Source organism: Phyllopteryx taeniolatus, chromosome 19 (assembly GCF_024500385.1).
Source record: "Phyllopteryx taeniolatus isolate TA_2022b chromosome 19, UOR_Ptae_1.2, whole genome shotgun sequence".
In the NCBI taxonomy this organism is placed as follows: Eukaryota; Metazoa; Chordata; class Actinopteri; order Syngnathiformes; family Syngnathidae; genus Phyllopteryx; species Phyllopteryx taeniolatus.
The window spans coordinates 14,085,244-14,104,232 of record NC_084520.1 but is presented as its reverse complement, the minus strand read 5'-3'; the positions used below and the strand labels follow the sequence as shown (position 1 = coordinate 14,104,232).

Sequence of the window (18,989 nt, the reverse complement as noted above, 5' to 3'; positions counted from 1 at the left end):
GTACACCCAATAACCATTTTTGACACCATGTTCCAGACCTCGTTAGCTTATTTTTTATTCCAATTCATTGTTTGTTTTATTCATGTTTCCGCCTAATGATGGACACGGCACTGAGATTTTGACCTAGATGGCTTGATTTGGGCTTACTTTACAGATTTGGCCTCAAATAATGCATATGTTCGTACTTTGAGTGCTATGCAGTCCAGGCATTCTCAAAATGCGGCGAGTGTGTGTGTGAAAAAGTTAGTTTTTTTTGTCAATTTGATTCAGTTTGAATGTAAATGAACTAATTGCTGGAGATTGGTTGCTTTGTTTAGCTAGTTAGTTAGCTAGCTAGCTACGTAGACTTTAGTTAGAGGCTCATTTGTACGTTTGTTTGTTAAAATGACTAACAGAACTTGTAATTTTGTCAGAGTCAGTTGGGTCAAATGTTGGCTGCCTCGCTAGTTGGATATCTCGTTACTTAGCTATCAAGCTACATGGTAGCTAAGCTAGTTAAATAGAGGTTCGATACAGGTCTAGATTGTATCTCGCATCCTGCGCGTCAAATTTAAAAAAAAAAATCAGAAAGACATACAGCATTGTGTTTGCACAGAATGTTTGTCCATTAAGGCGGTTAGAAAGCGACAGCTTTGGCGATAGTGCGGCGGCGAAAACATGTTGAAAAAGCACAAGAGGCGCCGTCTCGCCCACTGAGGCGCCTCTGAATCGCAAAGTCCCTGACGTTGAAACAACACAGAGCGTCATCGAAGTGACACGGGAGCTCGTCCCCGAGTGGAGACGGCCTCATGCGGCTCTTTGTTGTCCGACTCGCTTATTTCACTTCAAGTGTCGGCGGCTGCTCAAAGCCAGAAGGGAGCAGTGGCGAAGGTGGAGGACGACTTCGGGGTGAGTTGGACGATTCTGTCGGAAGCATCCAGAGGACGTCATGAGTGCCACTCCACAAGAAGACTACTCGAATACTGATGACCAAGCAGCATCGCTAGCTTAGGCAGACGGTAGCTTTATTCTCAAGTGGACAGATGACTACACTCACCGAACTCAACTTAAACCAGTACAAGATAATGGTAGTTAGTGCGCGGGTTGGTTGGTTGGTTGGTTGGTTGGTTGGTTGGCTACAAGCTAATGTTAGTGAATGTCTTCTTAGTGACATAGAATTTGGAAAAATGTTACCTTAATTAGTTAGTTAGCTAGTTAATCAAAATGTAAACATTGACAGCTTTTTGATTGCGAAACAGCTTGGCTTGTCCTGCAAGCTTTTATATTACAATAATCATAATACACTTTTACGACACCTCACTGATTTCAAATTCTACTAACATTCATGTTTTCACTGCAGTACAGTATATTGCTTTTATTCTTCCTGCGTCCATTCGATTTGTCTTATTTTACTGATGCGATCGAAACCACATCGTAGCGAGCGGCCCAGACCAGTCAAGAGGAATGTGAACCACTTCCTTCGCTCCGAGCTCAACTTCCGCTTCTATGGCTATCGTCACACTCTTCCCCTGTGCCAACACTGGTCCCCTTATGCGGTGGCACACACTTCGGGAAAGTTACGAGATTCGAGTGCAGTTTAGTCCATATGCCGCAGGTCACTTTAAAAACAGACTTCCTATTCAGTGGTCTCGAGTGAGAACCCATTCCTCGCTCATATCTTACGAAGGATGGCGAATTCACAACGCTCGAGCGCTGGTGTGATAAAGGCATTTATCAATTTAGCGGCTTCAAGGTCTTATCGGCGCACCTTAGGTCGGCTATTCCGTTGTTAAATTGAAAGCGCCGCCGTGCGAGCTCAGTGGCCCTTCTCCTGCAGGATGTATGTACTTCCAGCTGTGCCGATACCACAGAGGGAAATATATTTTTATGTCTTTTTCCTTGAAACAATAACCTGAATTATTTGCTTTCCTTTATTTCCTCCTCAGGCGCTGTACTGCATTCAGAAATGTTAAGTGTTTTTGACAAATGATTTCTCCCACTGCTTGTGTGGCAACACATTTGTGACTTCTTTTTTGTAAGGCATGCTCCAACATACTTTGGAAGGACTCTACTCAATCATCATCTAAACTAGTCATTTTCCAGAATCCCTGTCTACCACAGCTATCCTATCCTAATCCTTCTGCAAAATATATGATATTACAATTAAAAAAATAATGATTAGTCTTTTTCGGTGTCTCATATTTTGAGCCAAATTGTCCCAGAATTTTTGGTCAGTTTCTGAATTTGACAACCTTTAGGTTGGTCAGATTTTGAGGTTTCACTGTGCTCTACTTTTGTTGGCAGTCCTCCACATAACGTATTTGACTAACATTTTTGATGGTACATTTTTTGATTTTAGTTTTTTTTTTTTTTGCATAATTTGCAACAGAAAGTCTAGATCAGTTTTTAGCATATTTAGGAAAAAAAATTTAGAATATTTATATAGTGGTTGTAAATAGTTGTGCAATAGGCAGTTGAAAATATGAATTACTTCAGACATTTTTTATATATTTTTTTACAGACACAATGTGTAAATTCACATAATTTGCCCATTGTTAAAGTTCGAGATCAAAATCTCGTGTCATAAAATCACATTTTTTGTTTCGAATGTAACTGAAACTCTGCCAAAAATTATTCCAATGTGGCTTTGATACAAACCAACAGCAGAAAGTCAACTACATGACTGCTCTAATAATATATACATATATTTGTATGTCTGCATTTTACTTTTCAATAGATTTTTTTAGCTGCCAATAGTTGCTTAGGTGTCAGAAGACCTTTTTCTCCAATTCCTAAACGTTAGTCTTCTGGCTCTAAGCACATCAAACACCTGACGCATCTTCAACAGTCCGCCTTCCACTTTTCCAGAAACAGAGGCACAAATCTGCTCTGTAACGACTCTGCAGCCTTCTTACTCATTTGATATTTGCTAGCTCAAATAGATTTAAAAAAAAAAAAAAAAAAAAAAAACATTCATAGTTTGTCGTATTTGTAAAATCCAGCAGTGCTGTGTGTGGGCCGCAAACAAACAGCGGCCGTTAGTGTCCTTTAACTGGAATAAATACATCACAGCTTGTATTGTCATCTTTGCAGTTAAAAAAAAAATGACACAGATGAGGTAGTTTCCACTACGGAATACGGAATAAAGCACTGCTGAAGCCAAATGGCAGGAAAACAACGAAGTGCTGCATCCAACATGAGCAGGTGCGTGGAGACACTGAGCTTTGCTTGGCAGCGCGTTTTCCTTTTTAACTTTGGAAGCACTAAGTAAACACAATGTTGACAGTGTTGTTTTGAATGTGGGAATAAAAATAGAACATACCAGGAAAATGCCAGTACTCTCACTCTCTCATGCCGATCCGCAAACAACTCAGTTCTGTTATTATCATCACCAAATAAATTAGGGAGGCTAGTTTACATTTGCACTGACGCTACCTTGGGAAGTAACTAGTTATTAACTAGATTTTTGCGGTTTCTGTTCTTCATTTGAATATTTCTTTTTCTGATGACTTTTTCTCCCTACTTTGAAATAAAGAGAGCTGTACTTTATCAAGATAGTGCTTTAACTTAATTTTTGTATCCTTGTATGCTCTGTCTGCACGTGTGGTTACCATTTGTGCTCAAATAGACCGCAAGTTGTTTAAAGGTTTATAACTGCCGCAATATTGCCCGTCAATGGTGTTTGCCATTATGCGTTAGCATGAAGCTAGCAGACTTTTGTGAGGCAAAGACTTTTTATTGTCATATTACAGGATGTACAATCAGAGACGGCGTCAGTCATGGACTCCGCCGAGTGTAGTCCAACATGTCACTTTTATACCGTATCTTCATCTGATCAAATGCAGTCTAAACAAGGAGCAAGTGTCATCTGCTGAACTGGCACTATAAACATTTTTTTTTTTTTTTTTATCAGCCTTTTGATTCATACGCTCACAGTGCGACACTACAGTGGGCCTTATCTTTTATCAAGAGAAGATAAGACTTCTAGGAGCAGTCAGCAGCTTGTGAAGTTAAAAAATAAATAAATAAATAAAACGCATCTGACTTTGAGGCTCCCAAATGTCACTTCTCCTTCTTTTCATTAGTCAGTCTTGTTGCTTTTGAACGCTGTCCCCCACCTTTTTCGCTCTCGGCGATGCCCCCAAACAAACGGAGATTGCTCCGATAAAAAAAAAAATTAATCAACGCTGGCGAATCCCCCCAGGAGAAAGGGAGGGGGCCCACGTCATTTTCCTGCCAGAAACATTCATTTGAAATTCATGCTGGATGAAACTTACATGGCTTGGAATCGAATAAAAAGAAAAAAAACAGATGCAGTGCAACTTAATGAATCACATCAGTGATTCCCAACTCCTGGGAAATGATCCAATTTCACTTAATTGGTCCAAAAATTATTATCCATTTACTACAAATAATGTATCGCTGTTCATCTATCTATGCCGCCGACATTTAATGACAATGAAATGCTCTTCCACTAGATGACAAAAGGTAAATTAACCTTCCACCTGTTGCCACTCATACAACAGAATAATTGCTTTGTGTTCAAATAAACAGGCCCAGATTTTACATTTAGTACATTTGTGACTAAATTGAGACGAGACCATTATTATATGTAAAACGTAATTTTAAAAAAAATTACAATAATAATAAATCCTTGGCTTAATAAAAGGTTGAGGAAAACACTTTCTCCACTAAGGACTTAAAAACAAGACACAACGTAGAATTTGCAAACCAGCGATCCAATGCTGACAATTTAATCGCTTTGCATCCACCTGTAGCATTAGCATTACAATTAGCGCTAGCGTATAGCTTCTGTCCAAAGATGGTCTGTAAATGACAACCAGGTTTTGTTCAAATGACTTACAAGTTCCTTTATTTAACACTAATTTTTATCTGGTTTAAAAATGTGTGGGGGGGGGGGAATTACACTATCGCTCGGCGTATCTTTTTTTTTAATCTTTTATCATACACATTCAGCTGTCTCGGCGAAACATCTGTCAGGAAACGGAGCGTTGCACCATCTGCAAAGCCAAAATATAAATAACTATTAAAGGTGGAGTTTGCAGCGTTACTAGAAGCTAACATTAGCAATGTAAACAAGCCGACGTTAGCTAAGGCTGCTACATTGCTAGCATGACATTCACAATGGAGTGTTACTATAATACTGTTATCGGTTTGAAGGTTTTGTTTTTTTTCCAGTATGTACAATCAGTTCAAAATCAAAAAGAAATGATAAACGTACCCGACGAGCAGAAATGTTGCCAACTTGTGTTTGCTAGTCTTATGCAATTTTGTCAATTTCAACAAATGTGACAAAAAGTGTTTTTTTTGTTTTTTTTAATTGCAAACTCCCCCTTGAAATGGTAAAGCTGTTTTTGTAACAGTGTACAGTATGTACTGTATATCTACTATGTATGCACATCATGTGCAGAGGTCTTATACTGCATCAATATCCATCCACCAACAGAGCGCAAAAACAACATATAGTGTTTTACTGGAGAACAAACTGCAAAGTATAGACGGCAGACTTGTGAAAATAAATTACTATTTAGATGTCTTTTGATAAATGGTCCACTCCACTCAAATTGTTTTCCATACAGATGAATATTTGCGCTTCACAGAGTTGACTCTTCCATTGAAAAATCGCTCCCAATACATAAATAAATAAACAAGAATGAATTGCAAATGTTCAGAACCTGACCTCTGAGATTAAGCTTGGAATGTCAAGCGAGGAATTTATGGTGAAGCGCAAGTTGCACCGAAAGATTTTGTACACAGTGGAATGGCGCTCTGGTCATATAATATGCAATTCAAATTGTGATTGCTTTTTCTTTGGCATTCTTGCAAAGCTTATTTCAAGAGAAGGAGCAAAGTTTCCCTTTACATGAATTGCAATAAAGCGGTAATGGTGTTCACTGTTCCAAAAATTTGTTCTGAACAAAATAAAGGCATAATCTGCAGTTGAGTAAATAAACGCATTTTGTATGCAGGAACGCATTGAACAGTTCAGGGGTGTGCAAACTTTTGAGCTCAAGGGATTTGTTTTTTTATTCGGAGATGGGGGGAAAAAAAAAAACTAAAATATGTAAAACAGTATATTTGAGTAATAAAATAAATCATTTACTTCAATGTTTTTTGGTATTATTTATAATTCATTGAATTATAATTAACCAATTATAGTATTTAATACAAAAAAGGTAGTTAATTTTTTTTTTTATTATTTAATGATACACATTAATTTTTAAACAATCCAAAATTACATTTTAGTCAACCAATAACAGAGAAAAAACGGCTAAATTAATGCATCAATTATTGCGAATGTAAATTGAACAACATTGCCTGTACAGTTAAAGGTTAGATACTAATCTATGTATCAATTAGAGTTTGAAGTCGACTGATTTGCCAATCACGTTTCGGCATGAACAACACTGGAGAACAAATCAACAGGTGTTTGAGCGATCGAAAATATTTGACTAAAAATGAGACGAGTAGCACGGTCACTTGCAAAATATGCGAGTCTGTCCGCAAATTTAACAAAAGACCAACACTTATGAACGGCGCCTCTGAAAAGGTTAACGCTAACGCTGGCTGACCAAACGTGTTAAGAGTTTTACGAATTCCGACTGTCAAGTTATCTGAATGTGATTGAATGAGCGATTCGGCCTGGGCATAATTACGTTTCGAGGCGCAAGTGCACACCGCGAGCTGAAATAAATAATGACGTCATCGTTTAATCGACGTCGACTCGACTATCATCACCTTAGCGTCGACTACAAAAAAATCTGAAGTCCTTCTACACCTATGTACAGTTAGGAGGTTTTTGTGACAGCCACAGTTTAACCCAAAAGATTGTTTCTACATTTGTTACCTCTTATGGGAAACAACTCACTTTAATTATAAAAAAAATAAATAAATCAGAGCAAAAGGGGTGTTGCGGAAAGAATTGTGTTCAGCTGCATAGATTCCCTTGTATGACAGCACAAATGTATAATGTGAAGAGTTTGCCATGAGCGCCGAGGGCACTAAATGTTTAACACATTTCATGTTCGAGAGTAAGTGAACTAAGGAGCATCTATAAGGATTAAGTTCACAGCGCTAAGTGTCTTGCGCTACCTGCGTTAGTTGACAGCATGAAACCAAATGAGCCGTCCCCAAATGGATAATTCATGGGGGGAGTCGGTGTGCCACATTGGCTCATTCGTGTTTAACTTTGCATGGCTGAGATTGCGGCTCACACTGTCCCAAATGCATACTCAAAGCCAAGTCTTGGCTGCTTGGTGGCTTTTTCGCATTCAAAAAGGGCATCAAAATCTGAGATGAGATAAATGCTAACGTGCTATGCCAGTGATTCTCAAAGTGTGGCACATGTAACCAAGTCTCCCTCTAGTGGTACACAAATGAGTTACCGAATTAAATGGTGAAATTGTGCATAACGTTACAGTAACTAACTTTTTTTTTTTAATCTAGTACAGTATATTTAAATACAGTTCAGTTGTGTTTAACTTTTATGTACATTTACAGTTGTTGTTTTTTAAATGAGTACTGAACATTACAACTTCTCCCTTGGTATACCTCAGAAAATAATTCAATTGGGCTCAGGTCTGGTTAATGAGGAGAACGCGCCACATGACAAAAAAAAAAACATTTAAACTCACGATGACAATTCTAAGCACACAGATGCTCAAAATGAAAATTTAAATGTTTTTTTTTAAATTCCATTCATCCATTAATTGAAAAAAAAATTATCGACCGATTAGTCAGTCATTAAAGTAGTAGTATTTATCCATCTCTCGAACTTTTTTCTTTGGTAACTATGCTATCTTGACTTGCAACATATACATTTATTTTGCATGTTAAACTAATATGTTTTTGTTTGTTATGTTTTTTTTTTGCAAACGCTATATGAAAAAATGTCTTCGCGCCACCACAAGTTAATTTTTAAGGAAAAGATTGAATGCTGTATTGTTGTTTAGTAATCATGTGATGTCACTGACAAACAGTAAAACAGTCATTTTCTTGTTCTTGTGTCCCAAGATGCTTCTGACTCAGTGCACTTCCCGGGCAACTTTTTTATGTTTGCTTTTATTTTTATTTACGGCGCTCACGTGACGCCATAACGTGCAGGCACCATGACCGAGAGCGTTGTAAAAATGGGATTGTCATACCTTAAAGCCAGCCGCTGTGGAGACATCTCATTTAATCAGTCAAAGCCATCCATCAGAGCGCAGCGGGCGTCACGCCATTTTTCAAAGTTATAAGTCAGAAGGGTTGGGGGGGAGCAGGAAAACGGCATAAACAATTCAAGTCGCATTAGCACGCTACGATGGAAACTCATAAGAGGCAGAATTTTACTTGAGTGGCCACATTTAGCATTTTCATGGGTTTATTTTGTCCCCAAATCAGCAAGTGGTGTGGTTTTTTTTTTTTTTTGTTTGTTAGTTTTTTAACTGGCCCCCCATAAAATTAAAGTTTATGACAAAAAGTTAAAATGTTGAAAAACAGAACACTTTTTAATTGAAAAAAATCTATTTGAATGAAACAATATAACACACCATATTTTAAAGGTAAATCAACAAAATCATGATGCACTATTTATTCACACCATTTAGAATTGTAAATAAATTTGAACGTTACAACATCTCACACTGTTTATCAAAAAAAGATTTAAGATGTTACAAAAGCAAGTAATTTTTTGATAAACATTCTTTTGTTGCATGTTCATCATAAAATGTAAGTTAAATTAAATATACTGAATATACACGCACAAACACATATATATATATATATATATATATATATACACACACACACAGTATGTCAAAATCAGAACATTGTTTTTTCTGCAGATTTTTTTTCATTATTAAGGTTGTTTAACGGTCATAAATTGTTTGTCAGCATAGATTTAGTTTTTTTATTTCCACTACTGTATATTTTATTTTAACTTATGCAAATTGCCAGGGGCAGTTTCTGGTATCGATGCCATCGATAAAGGGATGTAATTGTCTATAGATGCCACAAGACGGCAGTAAAGCACATATTTTTACACAAGGCTACGGCCTGACTAAATGAAGCTCCTCCCGTCACTTCAAAATGAAGCCACAGGATGGCGCCACAGCAATACTTTCATATTAGACAAGGCGTTGGACGAAGTGCAAAAGATTTTAGAAGTTCTCCAAAATTTGTGCAGAAACCCCCTCCAGAATGCAGGCCGTCATATTTGAGTGGCGATGCGGTGGCACCGACGCACATCTGCCGCGTACATTCCGCCGAATGACGCCCTCGCGGCCGCTCGCCGAGCATTAATCTGCGGACGATGGCGAAACGTGCTTGCAAATGACATCTCCTTTGACGGGGAGACTGCCAATTGTTTCAGTGGGTTATTTGCCATGATGAAAAGGCGCCATTGTGAAGCCACTTTTCAAGCGACAAAGGCAAAATGCATTCGACTGAGTCGCAATTAAAGTTCAGAGTTCACTGCCTGCGGTGTTTGCATCAATTATATCGCTCGTTAAAGGCCATTAAAAACAGTGATGTGCATCTTAGTCCTAATGACATTGAACAAATACAGTACTGTAATCACCAAGCAATTAGATCTCAGATTAGATCGCCAAGTGTGTGCATTTACAAAACAACTTACAGTATGTGCTTGCTTCCGTTTGACATATTGTGTGGTTAATACAGGAGTGCGCTGAGATATGATACCAACAACAACAACAAAAAAATTTCATGTGTTTTTACATGTGAAAAACGGCACTTAAAAACATACATACTATTAAAATTAATTAGGGCAGTTGTGTCACTCTTCAACGATTGTGCTGCGCGTTCTGGTGTGCGCACTTTGGCCACCTGGGGGCAGTATAAGAGACATACAGCTATACTGTACTGGAGGTTCAGCTCCTCAGAACGGGAGTCGTTCTTCGCAGAGGATAAGGAATATATGCCTGTGAGTATTGTGATACGGTCTGTTTAGATGTTTAGATATCCGTTGCTTAAAGGGTAACAACAGCTAATAGTTAGCCCGTGTGCCTATGGAGTTTCCAATAGTATGTTAGCATTCAAGTAGCAGAGGCTGTGTGGTTAATTCTTTTCATTTTCTGTTTAGTTTCACAGTAACCTTCAGCCGAGGGCCTGAAGCCACTTAATGTTTACTAATTACATCTGCCAAACTGCCACTTGGTCAGTATCGGTCAGATATCGCTACCCGGTAACGGTACTCGCCAACAAGCCTACTTTCGAGGCTTTGACGCCATCTTGTAACATTCCAGTTGCGTTTTAGGTGAATTTGTGAATAATCCAGTACAATAATTGTCCATACCAGTGCATGTGACTGTGAATGGTTGTCTGTCTATTCCTGTCTTGTGATTGGCCGATGACCAGTCCTGGGAATACTCTGCCTCTCGCTCAAAGTCAGCCGGGATAGGCTCCAGCTCACCTGTGAGTTACGACCCAAATGAGGCTAAACTGTATAGAAAATGGATGAACAACAACATGAGCATTCTTAATGCGAGTTACCTTTTTAATTATTTAGCACGGCTGTGCATATTGGTCTACATGCCTGTGATCTGTTTGGACCAAGCTGGGAGTTTTGCGTGCACTGATTTAACCGAATGACGTCTTAAAATGTTCCCGCGCTGTAAGTAACCATGCAAATATCGGAAGTCAATTAATAATAAGTCAGTGGGGGTTTAAAAAGCATTTTAGTCTTGCTCGCAAAGGGAATAAGCGGTCCAGCCGGCCGATCTGTTTCTGCACAGAGCCGCCGTTTGCCCTTGTGTGTCACATTACGCCGTCTTATCGCGTCAAGGATAATTGGAAGTGTGGGAGGGAATACCAAGCGGGGATAGCGAGGGCGGCGGCGGCGAAAAACAAACCCAAAGCGAGGGACGATATTCCGAAATGTGCCTTCAAGCACAAATATTTCATTTGACTGTAGGAGGTGGATAAGATAAAAAGACTCAAAGATCTCAATTCCTGTCCCCTGTGATTTGTACACCTCCTAGAACAGACAAGTGGAAAGCTATGTAAGATCTTGTCTCTCTTTGGACAACCTTGAGATATGAATTTAATTCACCCTGTAATCAAAAACACTTGTATCTAAAATCATCTTTCCCCCCTGAAATTATGGGGAACTGCTATTAATCCGTTCCAGCCTCCCAAAAACAAGACAAAAAAGTTTGGCGATGTGTTTTTTATGAAATAACACTCAATATTGTAAAGTGTAATTTTGTAAATCAAAAGAATTATCCAGTTTTAGCCACATTTTTTGCATATTTTTTTCCCAATTCACTGGAGATTGTGTTGCTCCTTCTAGTCTAATGTAAAGTAAAATTTAAATAACTGTTTTTGCCACATTTTTTTTTTTTTTTTTTTGCATTTTTATTTTCAACTCAATGGAAATCGTGCTGCTCCTTCTGGTTGAATATACAATAAAGTGTAATGTATAATCTAAAGAAATACAGTTTTTAGCATTTATTTTTATTTCAACAGAAATTGTGCTTCTTCTAGTGTATTGCAAAGAATTATACGGTTTTTGACACATTATTTGTAATGGACATTGTGCTGCTCCTTCTAGCGTGGACGCCTTGTGAAGTTAAGTTCACTGCCACCATACAGTGCTCGTATCAAATTTTGCTCACAAGTCAAAGCAAAAAAAGTAAAAATAAAAATCAGCTGAACGACGGCTTGTAGCTCTGAAAACGTTTACGTCGGGTCACGCGTATGTCAAGGCACACCGATGTACTAGTGATTCTGCAATATCAAGACTGGCCTTATGGTGCACGAGTTAGCGATTCCTCAATAAGACGACATCAGCAAGAAGCCTATTGATTTTGAACCTAGCGATTTTATCCATCCATCCATCCATTTTCTGAGCCGCTTCTCCTCACTAGGGTCGCGGGCGTGGTGGAGCCTATCCCAGCTGTCATCGGGCAGCGACACCCTGAACTGGTTGCCAGCCAATCGCAGGGCACATACAAACAAACAACCATTCGCACTCACATTCACACCTACGGGCAATTTAGAGTCTCCAATTCATGCATGTTTTTGGGATGTGGGAGGAAACCGGAGTGCCCGGAGAAAACCCACGCAGGCACGGGGAGAACATGCAAACTCCACACAGGCGGGGCCGGGGATTGAACCCCTGTCCTCAGAACTGTGAGGCTGACGCTCTAACCAGTCGCCCCTAGCGATTTTATTCCTACCAATTTGTATTCGTTCCATTTTTAAGGATGAAACCCCTTTATGTTCAGATAAAGAACCGGATTGATTTTAACTACCGCCTAGTAAACCACTTTTATTCTAAACTGTAAGTGTAATTGAAGCCCTCTCCTAAAAGCCTTTTCATTGCCTTACATTTTTAAATTAACACAAACTATGATCCTAAAACAATTTAATATCATTTAAAGTTCATCTTGCAACATAACCCTTCTAGATCTGAATATATATCTATAACAGCTGAGATGTATCACTAAGGTACTTCCTTGACACCAATTACTACCTTCATATTAGCCAGGGCTTTGGCGCCATCTTGTGGCATCTTAAGGCTTTTACAGAAAAAGCACAAACATTTGGGAGTAGGTGGGTTTTTCAGTGAAAACCTCAGGATAGATTCCACCGGAAAAGAAAAACAAAATAAACTTTATCTTTGAATTGCTAAAATGCAAGGACTGAGAGTCCAAAAACGATCAGTTTAGGCATTTTCAATTGTCTCCTGGTCATCGTTTCCCACCAATCTTCAGTTATTGTTTTCATCTTTTCAATACCATTTCCATTCAATTTAACCGGGGGAAAAAAGAACCTCAATGGCTTTTGAATAGCATGCAACACAAAGCTGGTGATCAAATGAATAAATGTCAATTATTACAGCTCTACCGATCACTTCTGTCAATAGAAATATTCTTCAAACATTCCCCTTATTGACACGCCGTCCAAAAAAGTGGCGAGAAGCCGTATCGCTTTCGACTGCCAGCCGATATGCGACGGCTGAGGTCAGGCCGGCACATTTCCAACTTCGGTCACAGTCACATTTTTCAACAAATGATATGCAACCCGTAGCACAGTGAGCGAGGAGTTAGCACATCTGCCTCACGGTCTTGAGGTTCTGCTTTCCAATCTGTGCTCCGGCCTCCTGTGTGGAGTTCAAGTACTGACTGGGTGTTTGTTGTCTTTTAGAATCCAAACAGCTCACTAAAAACTCCTGTACATATCTTCATCATCACAGAATGCAACTAAGGATTCTCCTATGTCCTTATCGTCACATTTGTATTAGATATTGATGAATTAAAAAAAGAGCCATGCCTTAGAAATGCTCCCCAGAACATAGCTTCTTATGTAAGCAGCTTGTTATAATTGCTCGACAAGGAACGTGAGCATGTTTCCAACAAGCCCCGATACGTCACGCTCGCTTAAAAAGTGCCAGAATAACTCGTCGCCTTCACAAAGCGACAGCAGCGTGTCGGAGGCGGCGTAGTCGGGCCTGCCGTTGTTGGTTGCACGCACGCACAACACTGCAAGGGTACTTGCGGAGTGCGAGACAAACAATAGTTGAATTGTTGCAGCTGCAGCAGCCAAGCTGGAAGGAGACCAGCTACAATTTAGCTGTATGTTAATGATGTAGCTGCTGCAACATTAACATACGACAGTTAAGGGGATAACAACGGCGCACCCAAAACAGGCTCATCCGGATTACTGGCGATATGTATGTGGTTTCGTGTATGTACATTTATTTTTACACATTTACATTTTCATTTAATATTTACTGTTATATTTTTTATTGAATTTTTTTAAATATTTTTCAAGCTGTAAGGATGCTGAATGTATTTTATGCAATTCATTTTTATAAAAAATATTTGAGGTAATATTTTTAGATTAAAAATGCAGATACTTTTTCAGCCGTAAACAGGATTTTTATTTCCAGTTAGTTTAATACATTTAGATGATTTATACTTTATTAAATATTGTATTTTATGTAATATTGTGCTATATATGTGTGTGTGTGTGTGTGTGTGTGTAAGAAGGATATTCCATAAATAACATTGAATAAACACATCTGTATAAAATTTAATAAATGCAAAAACAATTTACAAGACAAAAATACACATTTTAAATATTTGCTAAATTAATCTGCAAATATAAACTAAGAATCCCGTTTGTAGCTAAAATTTTTAAATACAATATTGAATTACAAAAATGTCTAAAATAAAAAATCATTTTACAATTATACTTGTATGTAAATAAATGAAAGAATAAACCAATAAAATACGAAATGTAACCTTTTTAAAAATATATTTGGCGTCACTACCAATTAAACCCATTAAAAAATAATAATAGAAAGTTCCCCTATTTTTAACCTTTAAATGGAACCATTGGATTTGATGCTGGCATGAACGAGGCATGATGGGTAATTTTAGATTTTAGGGGACAAGAAAATAGCAGTACACCACCACTCAGAATATTTTGAAGGTACATATTTGTGAATGAATGAGCTCTGTATGACTTTCAAGAAAAGCGGCGAAGACGTCCTGGGTTCAACCGCTTCATGGCTCAACACTGACCCCTGTGGTGATTTATTGCACTTTACACATGTTTATTTGGTAAACAATAAATCACCCATCATGTTTTGCACTTAGAAACTGCAACTTGTATTTATATTAGATTTCTAAATGTCACTTAAATCGTATTACTTGCAAAAAATGCATGCAGTCATCCACTGTTTCCACATCAAAATTTTATCTGTCCCTAAAGTGACTGCACTAAATTTCCCTTGGGCACGCTGTGACTTCAACCTGGGCCTCGTGACTTTTTTTTTTTTTTTTTTTTTTTTTTTTGAACTTTTAAATCTTCAATTTCAAAACAAGATTAAAAAATATAAATAAAGTGAAATAAAAAAAAAATAAAAAAAAAAAAAAAAAAGAGCTGCTAATCAGATCATGTGTTCTCCAGAGAGAGCTTTCATGTATTGTCCACGCCATATTATCATGCACTCATTGTCTACCAGAGAGGAAATTAATTAGGAGGTTCAACTTGGCCACCCGTGGAGCTGTTTAAAAATAACACAATGAGCGGATGAGAGGAGTTGACGGGGCTCTCCGGAGTAATAGACGTGGGATGCTCCGGTGGGATGCGCTGCACAGGAAATGACCCACATCTTATGTCTAGCGGTGCTGATGATAAAAGGGACTGAGCAGAACAAAAAGTGACAGTGGGGACTTAAAGAGAAAGTGCTCGGTTAGAGAGACGATTATACTCAAATGATTGGTGTCCTGCTGAATATTGTCTGCATCATTTTTTTTATTTTTAATTACACGTGCATACTGGAGCCCTATAAATGTCCACATTAATGTTGAAGGGGGGGGGGGGGGGGGAAGGCAACTATGATTGAGCAGGCAAAATAAATGAATGACTTCAAACTTGTACGTGATTATATTTTCCACTTGATGGCGCTGTTGCCCAACTAAAAGCTTTGTGTTCGCCCATAACATTTCCACATTGCAGGACACAACATTAGGTACACTTGCCCACTCCAACACAACAAAATTCTGCCTTAACAAGGATAATAATGCACATCTATGGAGATTGATAGGAATTTATTCATTCAGTAAACTTATATTTAGCAGTAGTTGCATAGTTTCATGCTGAGAGGTGTATCTAATATATATATATATATATATATATATATATATATATATATTTATTTATTTTATTTTTTTTTTTAAATATCAATCCAATTGATTTCATTTACATTATTCAGCTACGTAAGGGAGCACAATATTAGGCGGAAAATAAACCAAGCATTTAATTTATTTATTACATGCAACATACTTAAGATACCTTTAAGAGGGATGAATATTAAAACCAAAAAAAAATTACTCATTTATTACACACATATATATATGTATATATACACACACACACACACGCAATTTGTAATTGGAGAATTAGTCATTGAGCGTAACTATTGCGTTAGTGTTCCAGAATTTCCTATCTTAGGCATCTAAAACCTGCTCAAAGGTGACAAATACTCTTTTGAGTTATGTTAATATAACAAATAAAATAAAGCCCAAATATGCAAAGGAGAACATCAAATCCAAGCCAATAAGAAGGCAAAGCATCCTATTGGTCAATCCATTTTACTGTGGTTGAGCAGGAGTGGAAGTTAGGCCATCAGAGAAGTGCTTGAAGGAGGTTGTAATCCTAATATTTTATCATCACGATGCGGTGATCAAACTGAAGAACATGATGACCACTTGAAGGCCCATTACGTTCCTTTTCAGACCGTCGAGCGCAACCGCGGCCGCTGTCTGCTCAAGACAATTTTTAGTAGGAGGCAGAAAAAGCAACAATTTGCTGCCATCACACTGTGCTCAGCTTTACAGTATCGTGAAAACACTCTCGCATACTATCACGCTGTGCGTTCATATGCATTCAACTGACATTGCGCACTTGTTCACACGTAGTTTGACATCAAGATGCATAGATATGACAGTCAACAAAGTTCTGAAGAATTTGACTCAAGGGTCACATATACAGTATAGGTTGAATAAAAGGGGTCCAAGAATTGACCCTTGTGGAACCCCATGTCATTGCTTCTGGCGATTATTTGGGGGGTGGGGGGGGGGGATCGACACGTCACGTAAATGTGACGTTTTCGATCAAGACGACAGCACGACTGCGCCTTTGAGAGGAAATGAATCCTTTTAGCGTGACGTGAATGATGGCGCGCTGCCGCTAATCTTTGTGATGCATGCAGGCATATACAGCACTATTGATTAGTCCAAACTCATCCTGCCACTGTTTACTAGCGACGCATTAAAATAATGAATGGCAGAGGTTAGCACAGATAACGCTGACAGGGCAGCTTTTCATACACTTGTATTTATTTTCCAATATAGATTTGCTTAAGTGGAAGTAGCACGGCTCGTTTCCTCAAAGCAATCAATCAATCACATGCTGGAGAGGAGTGAGTAAAAACTGTTGTCACCGCGGGATCCGCAATTTCCTCATCACGTATATGGAAGTTAAGAATAAAGGAAATGTGAACATGATGTGCAGTATATCGTAATGTTGAAATAACGTTCAAAGTGCCTTTCCGAGCACCTTAAGAACCTGAGGATGAACATGACGTACAAAAGTGAAGAGTACAATCGAATCACAATGACACAAAATTTCATTTTTACCATGGCACTGATCTCTTTCTTTAAGGAAAGTTTCTTACCTAATACCGTGCCATGAAAAAGATTTCAGATTATGCTTAAATGTGTCAGATTACAAAAACAACCCAAGTAAATATGAATTTCCGTTTCTAAATGATTCCCTTTGAACCTAAAACAAAAACAAACCAAAAAATGCCATTACAGTGTTCCCTCGCTATACCGCAGTTCACCGATTGCGGATTTAGTGCATTGCAGATTTTTTCCCCCATATTCATATATGTGGTCCGGAATGGATAAACGAGGGATTACTGTAACTCAAATCACGTGTTTGTGATAACTGTGGAGGAATTGTTGCCCACTCTCCTTTGGAGAATTGTTTTCAAGCATGAACTGCCCGTTTAAAGTTATAACGCAGTAACTTAATTGTATTTACAGTACAGTATGTTCCATGTGGGAACTCTATGAATACAGTGAATGGCCGCATATTTGAAAGTGGGCATTCACAGTTTTGGGAGAACCTATCCTCCATTATTCACCGATAAACTCACCTAACCACTGTTCTGTGCTCAGGGCAAAGCCATGTTTACGTTAAAATATTGCTTTGGTGCCAATGAGAGGATCTTCTGTAGTCAGTCCATAGGATTGTCTAATAGAAAAAAAGTGCTTTGCCACCATTTTTGGGGGCATCTACAGGCAACTAGAAACGTTTTTGGGTGGACAATTACTTGCTGATTGTTCCAATTCGCCACAGGGCTCCGTCCCTGTCCCCCACAAATAGTGAAGGTTCACTTTATATGTATAGTACTGTTACATCCCAAGTAAAAATGTTGCTGACACATGCCTGTAACGTTATAAAAATGTATATTTGACAGTGTTACATGCTATAGTTTATAACCAACCTACACTAATGCAGCAGCCACAATTACAGTCAATATTTGTATGAAAAACACTACGCAAACTAGTTCATTGCAGTTCATAACCTCGAAAAGGGTCTATCAGTCCTGTACTGTTATAACCCAAGGATCTCCTCTAATATGTTTTTTTACTACTTGCCCACGACCCACAAGTTGAGAACAACTGCTATAGAGCCCTACATGCTGGTTACATAATAAGCAAAACACAGTGTAACATGGATTACATAAGGATATTATGCATACAGCAAGCAAATTGCTTCCATCACTCTGAAACCACTAGGCGGGTTGAAACGAAACCAATATTCAATGATCAACATTCAGCACAGAGATCTGCGCAAATATTGACTACTGCGTTTACGAGGCCGATGCAATCATCTCAAAAACACTTCGGTTGACATCCGTCTCGTGAAAATAATATATTTAAAGCGTAAAGGCAGAATTTAAAGCAATTTAGGGGAAAGGAGCAATAAATTGAGCAGTCAATTTGTTTAATGCCAGCATGCACTCACACAATCGATGTCTCACTCATTATCAGTCCGCTCACACGCAGTCATCTTTGCATTATGTGACTCAATGTCATTAAGCATTACACATTATTTTTGGTAATGGGCTGCATAACAAGCTGAAAGTACAACGCTCTTCTTCATTTTTTTATATTAGGTATTTGCATCGTTGCTGCTGTTTGAGTTGTTGTTGTTTTTTTAACCAATGTGTGACTTGTGTTCCTATTCATTTGGAACATTATGCTGCGTTTTACCCGTTCACTGTTTGGTAAATCTAGAATCCATTTTAGTGTACAGTCTTGTTGTACACAAACTGTGGCCATTGTACAAAAGAAAAAAACCTTTGTAATTATTGCCATTTTTGTGTACTTTGGGTTGCTAAATTTAGGAAAGGTCAACAAATTTCAGTGTACAAATGACATTTATGGTATGTTTTTATTGCT

General features: G+C 38.3%; 1 protein-coding gene across 2 annotated transcripts in view; it reads right to left on the bottom strand.

Moving 5' to 3' along the window:
• The window catches only part of nrg3b (neuregulin 3b), a 237,616-nt gene that overhangs the window by 207,082 nt on the left and 11,545 nt on the right, over positions 1-18,989 (bottom strand). The gene's annotated exons all lie outside the window — the stretch shown is intronic.